The sequence below is a fragment of the Equus przewalskii genome, chromosome 14 (assembly GCF_037783145.1).
Source record: "Equus przewalskii isolate Varuska chromosome 14, EquPr2, whole genome shotgun sequence".
Lineage (NCBI taxonomy): Eukaryota > Metazoa > Chordata > Mammalia > Perissodactyla > Equidae > Equus > Equus przewalskii.
Genome location: NC_091844.1, coordinates 56,459,610 through 56,477,100, shown reverse-complemented (window position 1 = coordinate 56,477,100; position 17,491 = coordinate 56,459,610). Strand labels below are relative to the sequence as shown.

The 17,491-nt window shown below is 35.4% G+C and overlaps 1 long non-coding RNA gene across 1 annotated transcript in view; it reads right to left on the bottom strand.

The window, feature by feature from the left end:
• LOC139075787 (uncharacterized) overlaps positions 1-12,381 on the bottom strand; it is a 122,537-nt gene extending 110,156 nt beyond the window's left edge. Inside the window, exon 1 of the long non-coding RNA XR_011526577.1 lies at positions 12,322-12,381. This is a non-coding gene — a long non-coding RNA (uncharacterized lncRNA). The remainder of the gene's footprint in view (positions 1-12,321) is intronic.
• Positions 12,382-17,491: the final 5,110 nt, after the last annotated feature.

Below are 17,491 nucleotides of genomic sequence, written 5' to 3'. Positions count from 1 at the left end.
CTCATTCCCTGGGGAGGTGGTCCCAGCCTGGAGTGGTCTCACCCTTCACCAAGATGTGCCCAGAGCCTATCAAGTAATTCTCTTTTCACCAAAGCACTATGCACCTTTCTTCCTAGTGATTTAAGTTTGCTTTACAAAATGAATGAATTTGTGCCTAGGCCCTTTAAGAGTAGGCTTTTTCCCCTTGTGTCCAATAGTTTTTCTGGGGGTATTCTTCATTGTTGTTAATAGCCAGCAAAGCCAGATGTTATGACATTTGTCTCAGTTGTGCTGAGTCCAAAAGCTGCTTATTATCCCACACTTGTCCAAGGCAAGCTCTGTACCTTAAGATTTCTCCTGATTGGCTGTGAAGCGCCATGGCTAGAATGTGGCTTTTTTCTCTCCAGAAAGGAATTTCTGCCTCTTCCACCTCAGTCAGCACTGTCCCTTGTTGTGGGGGTTCTTTTCGTTCAATTTTCAATTCTCTCTCAGGGGGAATTGTTGCAAGAGTAGTTGTAAATTTGTTGTGCCAGTGGGAGGGGGTGAGTTCAGAGTCCACCTTTGCTGCCATCTTGACTCCGGATCTGACTTTGTTAAGTTTCTTTTTCTTTTCCATTCTCTCTATCATTGACTTCCACTCTAATTTGTATTATTTCCTTTATCTACTTCCTTGGCTTTAATATATTCTTCTTTTTTATTTCTTAAGGTCGAAGCTTAGATCATTGAAGTATAAAAATATTTTCTAATATATGCGTTTAAAGACACATATTTTCCTCTACCTACTGCCCTAATTGCATGCCATAAAATTTGGTATGTCATATTTTCATTATCATCCAGGTTAAAATATTTTCTAAATTCCCTTATAATTTCTTTTTGACCCAGGGATTATTTAGAAATGTGTTGTCTAATTTCTAAATATTTTGAGAATTTTCTAGGCACTTTATTTTTATTTAGTCTAATTCAATACTGCTATGATTAGAGAACATACTCTTCAAGATTCTGATCCTTTGAAATTTCTTGAGAGTTAATTTTGTTGTCCAGTAAAAGTTCTATCTTGGTAGATGTTCCATGTAGAATGATCTCCATTGTCCACTGCTATGATAAGAAGGAACCCATTTATCTGTTTTAACTAGCATAGAACCTTCTAGTTCCCATCTTTAATTTTGCTTAATTTCCATTTTATAACCAAACTCAAAAAATCTATCCAGTCATCCTACTATAAAGTCTTAACAAATTCAGAATATTTTCTAAATTCTAAGTGAACATTTTTGTTTATGCAGAAGAGGGAAGAATATATTTTTATTAATACATCCATTTCCTGTCAAGATTTTAAGAATAATTAAGAAACTATTAATTAATACATTAAAAAGATCATACATCATGATCAAGTGGGTTTCATTCCGGGGATGCAGGGATGGTTCAACATCCGCAAATCTATCAATGTGATACACCACATTAACAAAATGAAGAATAAAAATCACATGATCATCTCAATAGATGCAGAGAAAGCATTCGACAAGATACAGCATCCATTTATGATAAAAACTCTAAATAAAATGGGCATAGAAGAAAAATACGTCAACATAATAAAGGCCATATATGACAAACCCACAGCAAATATCATTCTCAATGGAGAAAAATTGAAAGCTATCCCTCTAAGAACAGGAACCAGATAAGGATGCCCACTGTCACCACTCTTATTTAACAGTTTTGGAAGTCCTAGCCAGAGCAATCAGGCAAGAAAAAGAAATAAAAGGGATCCACACTGGAAAAGAAGAAGTGAAACTGTCACTCTTTGCAGACGACATGATTTTATATCTAGAAAACCCTAAAGAGTCCACTAAAAAACTTTTAGAAATAATAAAGGAATACAGTCAAGTTGCAGGATACAAAATCAACGTACAAAAATCTGTTGCGTTTCTACACACTAACAACGAAGTAGCAGAAAGAGAAATTAAGAATACAATCCCATTTACCATTGCAACAAAAAGAATAAAATACCTAGGAATAAACTTAATGAAAGAGGTGAAAGATCTGTACACCGAAAACTATGAAACATTGTTGAAAGAAATCGAAGAAGACACAAAGAAATGGAAAGATATTCCGTGCTCTTGGATTGGAAGAATTAACATTGTCAAAATGTCCATACTTCCTAAAGCAATCTATAGATTCAACGCAATCCTTATCAAAGTTCCAACAAGATTTTTTACAGAAATAGAACAAAGAATCCTAAAATTTATGTGGAACAACAAAAGACCCCGAATAGCCAAAGGATTCCTGAGAAAAAAGAACAAAGCTGGAGGTATCTCACTCCCTGATTTCAAATTATACTACAAAGCCATAGTAACCAAAACAGCATGGTACTGGCACAAAGATAGACACACAGATCAATGGAACAAAATTGAGAGCCCAGAAGTAAACCCACACGTTTGTGGACAGCTAATATTTGACAAGGGAACCAAGAGCATACGATGGAGAAAGGAGAGTCTCTTCAATAAATGGTGTTGGGAAAACTGGACAGCCACATGCAAAAGAATGAAAGTAGACCATTCCCTTACACCATGCAGAAAAATCAACTCAAAATGGATTAAAGAGTTGAAGGTAAGACCCGAAATCATAAGACTTCTAGAAGTAAACATAGGCAGTACGCTCTATGACATTGGTCTGAGCAGCATATTTTCAAGTCCCATGTCTGACCGGGCAAGGGAAACAAAAGAAAAAATGAACAAATGGGACTACATCAAACTAAAAAGCTTCTGCACAGCAAAGGAAACCATCAATAAAACGAAAAGACAACCTAACAATTGGGAGAAGATATTTGCAAACCACATATCAGAAAGGGGTTAATATCCAAAATATACAAAGAACTCATACATCTCCACAACAAAAAACCAACAATCCAATTAGAAAATGGGCAAAAGATCTGAACAGAGATTTCTCCAAAGAACATATACAGATGGCCAACAGGCATATGAAAAGATGCTCAACATCATTACCTATCAGGGAAATGCAAATCAAAACTACAATGAGGTATCACCTCACTCCGGTCAGAATGGCTATAACTAACAAAACAGGAAACAGCAAATGTTGGAGAGGGTGTGGAGGGAAGAGAACCCTTGTTCACTGCTGGCGGCAGGGCAAACTGGTGCAGCCACTATGGAAAGCAGTTTGGAGTAGCCTCAGAAAATTAAGGATAGATCTACCATATGATCCAGCTATTCCACTGCTGGGTATTTATCCAAAGAACTTGAAAACACAAAAGCATAAAGATACTTGCACCCCTATGTTCATTGCAGCATTATATACAATAGCCAAGACTTGGAAGCAATCTAGGTGCCCATCAAGGGACGAATGGATAAAGAAGATGTGGTATTTATACACGATGGACTACTACTCAGCCATAAGATATGACGAAATCCGGCCATTTGTGACAAGATGGATGGACCTTGAGGGTATTATGCTAGGAGAAATAAGTCAGAGGGAGAAAGTCAAATACCATACGATCTCACTCATAAGTAGAAGAAAAAAACGAGAAAAAAAAAACACATAGCATTGGAGATTGGACTGGTGGTTACCATTGGGGAAGGGGGGGAGCAAAAGGGGTGATTAGGCTCACATGTGAGGGGATGCACTATAATTAGTGTTCGGGTGGTGAACATGATGTAATGTATACAGAATTCGAAATATGATGCACATCCGAAAAAAATAAAAATTAAAAAAAAGATTTTAAGAATAATTAAGAAATTATTTTTTCTAACCTACTCATTCATCTGTTCATTTCCAGAGAACATATTTTTGGTCTTTACCTGGAATCTTAAAGTTAAAACATTATTCTAGTTTTAGTATATAATCTATGGAACAATTGACTAATATACCTTGATAAAAGGATTTTTTAAAAATTTCAATTTATTTAAACTAAAAGAAAACAAAAGCAATTCACCCACATATCCCTCTCCCCTCTCCCCACCTCTGGCAGCCACCACTTTGTTCACTGTAACTGTGAGTTTGGTTTATTTATATATATGTATATGTATATTGCTTGTGCATATATATATATATATATATACACATATATATACGATTCCACATATAAGAGAGATTATACAGTATTTGTCTTTGTCTGACTTATTTCCCTTAGCACAATGCCCTCAAGGTCCATCCATGTTGTTGCAGATGGCAAGTGTTCATTCTTCCTATGACTGAATAACATTTCCTTGTATGTATGTAGATATATATATGTATATATATATACCACCATTTATTTATCCATTCATCCACTGATGGACACCTAGGTTGTTTCCATATCTTGACTATTGTAAATATTGATGCAATGAACATGGGAGTGCATATATCTTTTCAAATTCATGTTTTTGATTTCTTCAAATACCCAGAAGTGGTATTTCCATGTGGTAGTTCCATTTTTAACTTTGTGAGGAACCTCCATATTGTTTTCCACTTTGCTTGCACCCATTTACATTCCCACCAACAGTGCACAAGGATTCCCTTTTCTCCACATCCCTGCCAACACTTGTTACTTCTAGTCTTTTTGATAATAGCCATTCTAACAAGGTGTGAGGTGATATCTGATTGTGGTTTTGATTTGCATTCCCCTCATGATGAGTGACGTTGAGCACATTTTCACATCTGTATGCTTTCTTTAGAAAAGTATCTATTCAGATCTTCTGCCCATTTTTTAATTGGATTATTTCTTTGTTTGCTATTGAGTTGTATGAGTTCTTTATATATTTTGGGTACTAGCCCCTTATCAAATATATGATTTGCAAATATTTTCTCCCATTCAGTAGGTTGCCTTTTTATTTTGTTGATGGTTTCCTTTGTTATGCAGAAGCTTTTAAGTCTGGTGTAATCCCACTTGTTTGTTTTTGCCTTTGTTGTTTTTGTTTTTGGTGTCAGTTTCAAAACATCATTGCCAAGACTTGTGCCAAGGAGCTTACAGACTATGTTTTCTTCTAGGATTTTCATGGTTTCAGGTCTTACATTCAAGTCTTTAATCCATTTTGAGTTAATTTTTGTGTATGGTGTAAGACCATGGCCCAGTTTCATTCTTTTGCATGTGCCTGTCTAATTTTCACAACACCATTTGTTGAAGAGACCGTCCTTTTCCCATCGTATGGTCTTGGCTCCTGTGTCATAAGCTAATTAACTATATACGTGTGCCTTTATTTCTGGGCTTTCTATTCTGTTCCATTTTTCTACATGTCTGTTTTTATGCCAATACCACACTGTTTTAAATATTATAGCTTTGAAATATAGTTGAAATCAGGAAGCACGATGCCTCCAGCTTTGTTCTTTTTTCTGAAGATTGCTTTGGCTATTCAGGGTCTTTTATTGCTCCAAATAAATTTTAGGGCTGTTTGGTCTATTTCTGTGAAAAATGTCATCGGAATTTTGAGAGGAATTACATTGAATCTGTATATTGCTTTGTGTAGTATGGACATTTTAATAATATTAATTCTTCCAATTTATGAGCACAACATATCTTTCCATTTATTTGTGTCTTCTTCAATTTCTTCCATTAACGTCTTGTAGTTTTGAATATATAGGTCTTTCACCTCCTTGGTTAAATTTATTCCTAGGTATTTTATTCTTTTTGATGTAATTGTAAGTGGGATTTTTTTTTCATTTCTCTGTCTGATAGTTCATTATTGGTATATAGAAATGCAACAGATTTTTGTGCATTGATTTTGTATCCTGTCACTTTACTGATTTTACTTATTCGTTCTAACAGTTTTCTGATGGGGTTTTTAGGGTTTTCTAATATAATGTTATATCATCTGCAAATAGTGAGAGTTTTACTTCTTCCTTTCCAATTTGGATGCCTTTTATTTCTTTTTCTTGCCTGATGGCTCTGACTAGGACTTCCAATACTATGTTGAATAAAAGTGGTGAGAATGGGCATCCTTGTCCTGTTCCTGATTTTAGAGGAAAAATTTTCAGCTTTTCACGATTGAGTATGATGTTAGCAGTGGGCTTTATTATGTTGAGGTGCATTCCCTCCATACTTACTTTGCTGAGAGTTTTTATCATAAATGGATGTTGAATTTTGTCAAATACTTTTTATCTTTTTTTTTTTTTGAGGAAGATTAGCCCTGAGCTAACATCTGCCACCAATCCTCCTCTTTTTGCTGAGGAAGATTGGCCCTGAGCTAGAATCTGTGCCCATCTTCCTTTACTTTATATGTGGGACATCTCCCACAGAATGGCTTGATAAGCAGTGGGTGGGTCTACACCCAGGATCTGAACCAGCGAACCCCGGGCTGGCGAAGCAGAGCACGTGAACTTAACCACCGGGCCACCAGGCTGGCCTTGCATCTTTTGAGATGATCATATGATTTTTATCCTTCATTTTGTTAATGTGGTGTATCACATTGACTGATTTTCAGATGTAGAACCGTCCTTGCCTCCCTGGAATAAATCCCACTTGTTCATGGTGTATGATCCTTTTAACTTATTGTTGTCCGGTTGATAATATTTTGTTGAGAATATTTGCATGTATGTTCATCAGGGATATTGGCCTGTAATTTTCTTTTCTTGTGGTGTCCTTGTATGGTTTTGGTATGAGGGTAATGCTGGCCTTGTAAAGCCAGCATTAAGAAAACTCTATTTTTTTAAAGAGTTTGAGAAGGATTGATATAAATTCTTCTTTGAATGTTTGGTAGAATTCACCAGTGACGTTATCAGGTCCTAGACTTTTGTTTGTTTGGATCTTTTTGATTATGGTTTCAATCTTCTTACTAGTAATTGGTCTGTTCAGATTTCCTATTCATCATGAATCAGTCTTGGTAGGTTGTTTGTTTCTAGGAATTTATCCATTTCTTCTAGGTTTCCAATATTTTAGACAAATTTCATTTTAAAGAATAGAAGAAGACTAAACAAAATATGATTGAATATTTAGATTAGCAATTTTTGTTTTAATTTTCAAAAAAGTTGTAGTTTGGCTAATACGTTCATGGTAAGACCCTGCATCTTTGAGTGCTTTTCAAGATACATATGAATTTTTTATTGCAAGTTTCTAATTGGCTTAGTTACCCCAAAATAAAGCAGCTCAGAGCAATTTGGAATTATAAGTATGAGACAGTTCTTTGAAATGGTGTTTATATCAGGAATGATTACTTGAGAATTATTTCCCTACCTGCCCAAATTTTATTCCTGTTATTATTTCAAAATTAGAGTATTTGGATCTGATGTATTTTTATGCAATTGATGGATATCAAATTGGCCTTTTTTTCCTTTTATGCATTCTGCCAATACGTAAAATACTTCTGTGGTAGGCAGAGTACTTGCACAATGAGTCTTTTATTTTATAAAAAGCAAGGCTGGTCATCTTCCTGATTTGCCTCAAGGAAAGATGGCTGGTTTTCTGTACAGTATGAAGATACATATACAAGTATATATGAGAGAAAACTAGTTAATGAAAATAACTAAAACATAGCAACAATAATATAAACTATGTTCTTAGAATATCAAATTATATAGATGTGGTTGGTGAATAAGGCAACTAATTGCATATTGAATGGCAGGCAGATTGGGATAGACATCATTACAGCCTATTTACCAGTTGATGACTTATCTAAATAAAAAAGATTACCTGTGTCAATTTTACAGGCTCCATCTAGTCTGGTCAAAAGGATTAAAAAATATATCTCTACCAGGGGATTCTGGCTACGTGAATAACGTGTCTGTAAGCCACCAAACAAAACTCCGAGACAGCAACAAGTGTAAATTATTTGCACCATATAGATGCTCTTCCTGCAGAAAATTTAACGGAACAGATCTGTTCTGTTTTTCCCTAAAATCCTTCTCATAGGAAATACATTTCATTCTTAATTTCCAATTCGTTTCTCCTAATTACCCACAAAGGAAATTGATGTCACTATTTTATTTTTCTAGATGTTGAGGAAAAGATTTGACCAGATTAACCGAATATTAAGGGTCCAGCAATAGATCCAGTGAGAACGGCTGAATGGGAGAAAAAGGGAAGAGTCATCTAGGGCATCAGCCTTTGAAAAGTGCAAAATGAGGCACAAGAGAGGAGTGGAACAAGAAGCATGCTCTCAGTTGAATCTCTGCTTGGGTTCATTTGCTTTGTTCCCGCCTATGCCTACAGTCTGTACCTTAACTTTGGCTAGTCATTCCCAAACTCATTTGGCAAGTCAGAGAAGACAGAGCAAAAAATCTAGAAAATTGATTCAATGTGTGTACGGTACTTTGCCAGTAGCACGTCTTCATGTAGAAGAAAGAGGAAAAATAAAGTAAGCAGAAGTCACTGGACCTCGAGATCAATACTCTCCCTGCAGTTTGAATCTTAGTTCTATTTACAGCTGGGTACTGTAAACAGTATTTCATCCTTATCTCTTAAGTAATACCTACTTCAGAGACTTTGTATGAAAAATTAATCATAATTTAAGTAAATCTTCTCACACATTTAATGGAACAGAATAAATATCAATAGTCATTTCTATTATTTTGGCGATTAGGGCTGCCAATCATCTCCACATACATGTAGGATGCCTCTTACCTTTGGCTTATCTTATCTCCTTACCTCCTTCTGTCATTAGCAGCATACCAGAGAAAAATGCAAGCTTTTGCATACTACTCTATTTCTCGATACTTCTGTTGAGAATACTTCTCAATACTCAGTATTTCCTGTGCTACTTGTCAGACCCCAGGACTTCAGTGACAACAGGAGTCATACTCAGGGAAAATAATCTAGCCCACTCAACACTGCCACCGACCATCCAAAGCCTTATCTGAGCCTAGCTGGGGGTACTCTGGATCACCTGTGACTTACAGAAAAGAGTCACCACAATGTGTGACTATCGTTTTGAACAGGATAATTGTAATCATTCATTCACCTGAGTGATGTCACCTGTGTTCATTGCATTTCTGTGACTGTTGTGTTCCAGTTCCACAGTGTTTACAGTTAGTGGGGAATGGCAGCTCTAACTCAATTGGATTTACCCTCAGATGCACCTGTGAGATTCAGTTTGTCAATTCTGCTCTCAAAAATACATATAATTTCCACAGTATAATGTCAATATTTTCTTGTTTGAGAAACATCTATGACAGCTTGGGCTTTTGATCTTTCCCACATATTTTCTGATTTCAGTGTGAAGATTTGTGATGAACTATAAGAATGAGAAAAATGCCCATGTAATGTCTCTATAGCTGCCTCTTCTATGTAGAATTGCATTACTATTAAATGACATCCTTTGATGTACAGGTGTTTGTTTTCATTCTATACACAGAATGAGAAACAGATGACATAAAATGAAAAAAAAAAAAATCTGAGACATAGTGCGGAGCAGATGTCAGCAAATGGTCTTCAATACTGTGAATCCTAAGCCAATTTCTCATTCAAATTTTACCTTCTTTATAGACTTCACCATCTAGAAAAATGACCTGCAAAGGCCCAAGTCAGCACATTTCTCTCTGGGGAATCTCATTTACATCTTTTTTATTGGTTCTTGGGTACCTTTTGTTACTTGTGACATTTTATTTCCTTGTTTTAATTATTTTTTATTAGCACATTGTGATGTAATGTGCTTTGGGCTGTTTATATGTTGCAAGATGTTCATTTGCAAAATAATTGAACTCATATTTTTCTCTGTCCGCTGAGCAAAGGTTAGACTTTGAAATTTTGAGTATTATAGCATTTCTACCAATTGCCTCACAAATTGAATATATACACACTCATGCACGGCATAACGATGTTTCAGTTAACAATGGACCACACATACAATGGTGGCCCTGTAAGATTAGTACCATTTAGCCTAGGTGTTTAGTAGGCTATACCATCTAGGTTTGTGTAAGTGCACTCTATGATGTTCACATAGTGGCATAATCCCCTAACAACGCATTTCTCGGAATGTATGCACTTCGTTAAGTGACTGCATGACCGTACAGTTAAGTGTATTTCAAAATATAACAATAAAAGTCAAATAAATATTTCACAAAACATGTTGTGAAGTGAAATCTATAATTTCATCCGAAACACACCCATATTGGATGTCTACTGTGGTGAATCTCTCTCATTCCAAAGGAGGGAAAACAAACAAAAAGAATCACAAGGGAATTAATTGAGAAAATGGACCCAAGAAAGCTGAGAATAAATTCCGACTGTAGACTCTACTAGCTTGTGGTTTGGGGAAAGTTCTTAATTTCACTAAACCTAAATTACCTCGTGTCTATAATAGAAATAGGATCATTTTGGGAATCAAAGGAATTTGTGTATATGAATGTCTTTTACATTTTAAAGCATCATTCTTGTGTGATTATTTATTGGACATCTTCAAAGACTGTGCCTAAATGTGGAATGTCAAAAAAGAAGATCCAAAAATCTTCTTTTGGTAGCTTTTCCTGATGTTTATGAAAAAGTGCACTTGAAAATATCCTCTATACCAGTTCTTTTCAAAATTACATGTGCGTGCAGAACCCCTTCAGATTCTAGGATGGGGCCATGACTCAGGATTACTAAAAGTAAGAGCCAGGATCCATGCCTGTCCTTGAACCATTATCCCCAGCGCATGGCAATGAGATAAAGAACTTGTACCAGAATGTGGATCAACATGATTCCTTCATTTAAAAAGTCTGGTTATGAAAAAATTTCAGCTGTACAAAACAGAGTGTTTGGTGATGCAGTTAATCTCCATCTGGCTGAAACTCCCTATCCCAGTGTGAACTGAGAAATAATCAGTTCCGTCAGGCACTTTGAGCGCACTGTTTTAGACTGCTGGGGGGAAAGCATTTAAAATGTTATTTTATTTTTCACCTGTTATAAAATCAGTTGTCAATCTAAAGTCTTTAAAGCAATGATGATATGGGGAAAAGTGCTGATAACTAATGGCTAATCCACAAAATGTTAGACTCTAACAGATCTGAATCAAAACTCCTTTTCTGCCACTTAGTAGCACTATGATTTTTAGGCAAATTATTTAATTTCTCCAAACCTCAGTTTTCTCATCTACAAAATGGGAAGAATGATACCTATCTCATAGATAGCTTCTCATTAATTTATCCATTCAACAAATATGTATTGAGTTCTACAGGATGGGGTAGTAGAAGTAGATAAGACAAAGTTCCTACTTAAACCTGATGCCATGGTCAAGTGAGATAGTAAATAAAAAAGAACTTTTCCATTCCTATTTCCATTTTTCTCTTTCCCAAATAATATACCCAAACTCCCAAGTAAATATGGACATGGTGAATTATGGTTGATTTTTGATACTATTATGAAAACAAAATCTGAGATTATAAAACAACATCTAATTGGCCGTATTGTATTAAAGCACCTTCCTTGAGGTCAATTTGAGCAGAATGTAAAGCCTGGCTTTAACAGTCTCTAAACTGTGAAATATTGGGCAAGTTACTGAACCTCCCGGAGCTTCAATTTCCTCTTCTAAACCCAGAGATCATAAGTTCTACTTCATAGTGCTGTTGAAGAAATTAACTGATATCTAAAGACCTGGGAGAATGGAAAGCACTCAAAAAATTATAGCTATTTTATTATTAAGGGCCCAATTGTGGATGAGACCATTTAGAGATGATTGAGATGCATTGTTGCAACCCCGATATTTTGCTTCCCCAGGAAAAGAACTGTATATGATTTCCAATACATCCCTAATGCACACTTTAGATCATGATATTATTCAGCATTTGTTGAAGGAAAAGAAGAGAAGGAGCAGAGGAAGGTGAAAGAAAGGGAGAGAAAGAAAATACAGGATGACAGAATGCCATCACACGGTATCATCAATGTGATCAGCTTGACATCAGGTCATTGTACAGAAATCACCATGGCCAACACACTAGCCTGGCGTAACATGGGAATTAATTGATAGACCAACAGCACATGTGTGCCTAGGTATACTGGTTACTCTAGCATTAGCATCATTTTTCTCTGTCATTCATCCTACCAGCAAATGAGGATTGAAGTTAGGATCACTTTAACCCTGTGGCCCACATGGTGCCGAAAAGATTAATGCTAGCACTGGATAGTGATTTCCTAAAACCATAGCCTTCATATACACCCAAAAAAGAAATTCCTTATCCTAAGGTTATAATTTTGCTCTTCCTTGCAAAGTTAGATATCTGAAAAAGAAATTAAGAACTTGTCTCATGCTATTCTCTATAATAAGGAATTGCAAAGACATGAAACAATCCAGAGAATATAGTCTGTGATTCCTTCCTTAAAAGCGTCTTGAGCGTAAAATATCAAAATTTCCCAATATCCCATTTTGATGTGTACTCTCACAGAGAAGAGTTTTTCTTATGACCAAGCAACATATCCATGCCTTAAAGTAAGATGAGCTTGTTTCCTATTACCTGGTCTGGTCTTCTGTAAGCACAGAAAGCAGGTAAGCCTCCTCTTTGTTAGAGCCAGTCAGGGTTTAATTGTGAGGTGTGATTAGAATGTTCTCTATGTCATTATCACTTTCTGTACTCACTTCTTGCCTTCATTTAGGGGTCTTCTTCTCTCAGGACCTCTCAGGTGGCCTCTTGGTGGTGGTGATGTCCTCCTACCCCAAGCACGTACCCTTACACACATTCTGTCACCTGTTCCTTCTCTCCCATGAAGGAGTATCATACACTCTGGGAAAACGTCCCTTTTAAATCTGCCCCGTTCTCCCTGATTTCACCTCTCAAAATAACAATAAATAAATTTGGAAGTGTCAAAACTCTATAAAGTACGACATTTATATTTTAACCAAATTATTTTGAAATCTTCCAGAATCTTAGTGATATAAGCTGCTTTATTATGATGACCATTATTGCCAAATACACAACCAGTCTAATTTTTCTGGCTGGTTTCAAAATCATACTAAAAGACAGAATGTAGTAAATTCCATCAAAGAAATCTAAACATAATCCTATGGAAGTTGAACAGAGGAAAAGGTTATTCCTGGATAGGAAAATCAGAAAGAATTCTTGGAAGAGTTAATATATGCATGCACAGGACATTAAAGACTGATTAGGATTCCTATAGGTTGAGAGACAATTCAGAAGTCATTGCTATATCATTTTTATCAACATATAATGCAGTGTTGTGTTTAAAGGTTATGAAATTTGATTTGTGATGAATAAGAACCTGTATAAACATATATCACCATCGTATAGTTCCTCAAAGTAAAAAATTCAATATATTTTGTAAATTCATTATGAAAAAGATTTAAACAAAATTTAGACCTTCTAAGAAACACAGGTTATTGCACATATAGTCTCAGATAAGGGGAAAGGAAAAAAAGCATGAGGAGGAAGATTAGAAATTACTCTAAATCACTGAACTCCAGTGCAAAATTTGAGAAAGCGTAGTTTAGCGTGACATTTCTTATTATAAAGTTAGGTATATTTAGAAGAGGACGGAGGAAACACAGTGGATGCTACTGTTGTGAGCATTGAGTCTATCTGTCTCCTACCCACTGCACGCAAAATTATAGCTCTTGGAAACCTGATTGTCCTCTGTTAAACACTATAATTTCTAATATAATTGACCAATAAATAACAACATAAATTAATTGCTGTATTTAATACTAATGAGATTCATTTCTATTGAGCTTTGGCGTATTTCTCATAGGCATTAATGTGCCTCAAATTCAGGGAATAAACTAAACCACAGCAACCTTCTGAACATTTTTAGCTTGTAAAGAGCACTTCTTTGTGGTGATATTTAAATAAGCCTACTTTATATAGAAATCTGGGTGTCTTCAAGCTACTTCAAGCTACTTTATTCAGTAAGGTTCTTTGGGTTGCTCATTAGGCTGTGATTAATGTCATGCTTATTTTCGTCTGCAGTTAGAAAACTAACATTTACATGGAATAAGAAAAAGGAAGAGCAGCAGTAAAGGAGATAGAAAGAGCTAGCAATGCAAAGCTGACTATGAAACCATCAGTACAAAATTACTTTAAGTTCTTCTGTCAGGGAAGGGGACAAAAAATTATTCAACAATCGTATTTACGACTGAGAAAATAAAAAACAGTCCTGCTGATCCCAAATATTGTAATTCTGGTAAAACTTGAGGTTTGCATACAGAATATGAATATAAATCTGGTTATTTTACACTTACTTTTATTATGATTTTTGCAAATTCTTTCTAAAAAAAATCAGAAAATGAGAAGCTCATTACCATATGTAATTTGATGTATAGCTCCATTAAGATAAGAATTCTCAGAAGACTAGAGCCTACAAAATTTTAATCTTTCTTTTCCAAAAATAACCCAGGGAGAGCACTCGGGATACATTAGGATGGATTCAATTACAGTCATATGTCGCTTAATGACAGGGTTACATTCTGAGAAATGTGTCATTAGACTATTTCACCCTTGTGTGAACATCACAGAGTGTACTTACACATACCTAAATAGTATAGCCTACTACACAAGTAAGCTGTATGATACTAATCTTATGGGACCACCATTGTATACGTAGTCCATTGTTGACTGAAATGTCATTAGGCAGTGCATGACTATATAGTAAAAGAAACGCTTTGGTCTAATGATGGATTTCCATACCCTCTATTTCACATTCACCTATGTATCTAATTTTTTACTATTATGGTTAAGTATTTGCATACTTGTTTTATTTACAAAATGTTTATTGGTATTTCTATTGACTGCAGGTAGAACATTAGTGCAACCAGAGGCTGAAAGTGTATCTTTTCAAGGTCAAAAACTAAGTTAGGAGCTACTAAAGCAAGATAAAATTACTTTTTATCCAAGCAACCTATGGTGAATTGTTCATTAGGTCTTAGAAAGGTATTTATGATAATAGCCATGAAAGACTCAAATCTTCTGTTTGTAGGGAATGTTGATGTTCTCTAGTAGTACAAACTCTTCCAATATAAGAATATTTTCTTTTGAATAACATAAATTGTGAATCAGACTTGCTTGAATACTTCCAATGAAAGGAAACTGGGGAGCTCATAAAATGCCAAAGAGCACATTTCTACCTATTAATCCTAATTTTCCATTTTAGAGGAAAAAAAGTAAACAAACAAAAAAGAAAAGTGTATTGTATCTAGCTAACAAATCTTTAACCATGCAAAGACTTTACAGAATGATATTTACAGAGTCAACATAACATTTGAGACTATATATTCAGGTCCTATTGAAGTGTTTACTAAGGTGGGCAATGAAAAATAATGTTGTTAATGAGGTAGATCCCAGGCCTTCACACAATCAATCTATTTTATAAGCGCTAGCCATATACCACGTATTGCTTAAGACATGAGCACTCAGAGTAAATGAGATGTGCTCTTTGCCCTCATGGAGCTTGTGGCAGGAAAGGCAGATATTTAATATACACTTAATTACATGCTGGACATGTATAATCAAGAAATATTATTGTCACTAGCTTTCTCAATGACTACAATAAAATCTAAATTCCTTCCCATGATGAGCCTCATCATGTGTGTCACACTCCACCTTCCAGCAGCAGTGACCTCTTTTTATTGCTTGAGCATGCAAAGCACTTTCTCACTTGAGGAATTTGGACAAATTGCTTCACTTTCTTAGAATGTTCTGTCTCATGTTGTTTATATGGCTGGGTCTTTTTTCTGGTCCAAGTCTCAGCTTAAAAGAGGCTCTCTACAACCACCATCTAAAAGTAGGGGGCTGCTTCAGTTACTTTCTTATGGGGAATTCTGCTTATTTTCTTCCTAGTACTTACCTGAAATCTACAACTATTATTCTTTTAAGAGAATTTTTATTCTTGTTTATTTTCCCAAAACGAGGACTTATTGTTTAATTCAAAAATATTTATAAAGGGTCTACCATGTACGAGGCACTGTTGTGGCATTGGGATATAGCAATGAACAAAATAGACTTAAGTTTCCAGCAATCTTGATGTCTATGTTTTAGAAGGGGAAGATAGTAAATGAATGGAAAAAATCAGTGTACAATATGTCAAGAAAGTAGAGAAAGGAAAGTGCACAGAAGTGGAGTGCTAGTCTAGGGTGGCCAGGGGAGATCTCTTTGGTGAGATGACATTGGCACCCATGAGGTCAATGAGGGCAGAAACCCTGTCTGTGCACTGCAATCCCAGAGCGTGGCACAGTGGCTGGTCTATAGGAGGTACTCAATCAACATTTGATTATTGTGAATGAGAAAATTAATTTAAAAAATTACATTCCCCCGCACATAATGGACTACATCCTTATATTAATCCTACATCCTTGTATGAATCTGCCATCAGAGATAACTGGAGAAGACAAGACTAAAGACAGGGAAATCCCATAAGCAGCTGTTAGTAGTAATACAGATAAGAGATGATTATACTAGTGGGGTGGCAGTATGAATGGGTAGTAAAAATGATAGAACACAATGACAGTAAATGCCAAGAGAGTTCAGATTAGGTAAAAAAGGGTAATACAAAAGTAAATAGAAAAAGATAAATATGAACCATAAAAATGCTTAATTAACTGAAAGCTAAGCAGACAAAGAAGAAAAAAGAACAAGGAACAAATGGAAAACAAATGGAACAAATGGAAGATGGCAGATGTGATTCAACCATATTAATATTTATATTAAATTATAATTAACTAAACAGACCAATTAAAAGACAGAAATAATCAGGTTTCAGATAAAAGCAAGATCCATCTATATATTGTCTACAAGAAACAAGCTTTATATGTAAAAACACAAGTAAGTAAAAAGTGAAATGAATAATAATTTACCATGTAAGTATTAGTGGAAAGAAAGTTGGAGCAGCTATATTAATAAAAGGCAAAGTAAACCTAAGAAAAAGGAACGTTATCAAGGATAAAGTGGAACGTTACACGATGTTAAAGATATCGATTCTCCAAAAAGACATGACTCCTAAATGTGTGTACACCTAATAACAGAGCTTCAAATACATGAGGCAAAATCTGATACAAGTGAAATGAGATACAGACAAATCCACAATTATAGTTAGAAACTTCGAGACTCCTTTCCTGGTAATTACCAGAACAAGTTGACAGAAAATAAATGAGAATGTAGAAGACCCGAACAATGCTATCAACCAATTAGACCTAATGGATATTTATAGAGCATTTCACCGCACAATAGTAGCATATATCCCTCCAGACTCCACTGCCATTAAAGAAATAAGAGAATAGAGTCATGTGTCACTGAATGATGGGGATGTGTCCTGAAAAATGCATCATTAAGCAATTTCATTATCGTGCGAACATTATAGTGTACTTACACAAACCTAGATGGTGTAGCCTACTACACATCTAGGCTATATGGTACTAATCTTATGGGGCCATCATCATATATGCAATCCATCATTGACCAAAACATCACGACATGGCACATGATTGTACCATAAACAACTTTATGCCCAAACATTCTGCAACTTAGAACATGTGGAACAATTCCTTGACAGACACAAACTACCAAAAGACTGCCAATGACTCAGAAACAGATAACTTGGATAGTCCTATGTCTATCTATTAAAGAACTGAAATTTGAAGGTAAAAACTTTCCAAATAAAATACCCATACAATCAAGACTC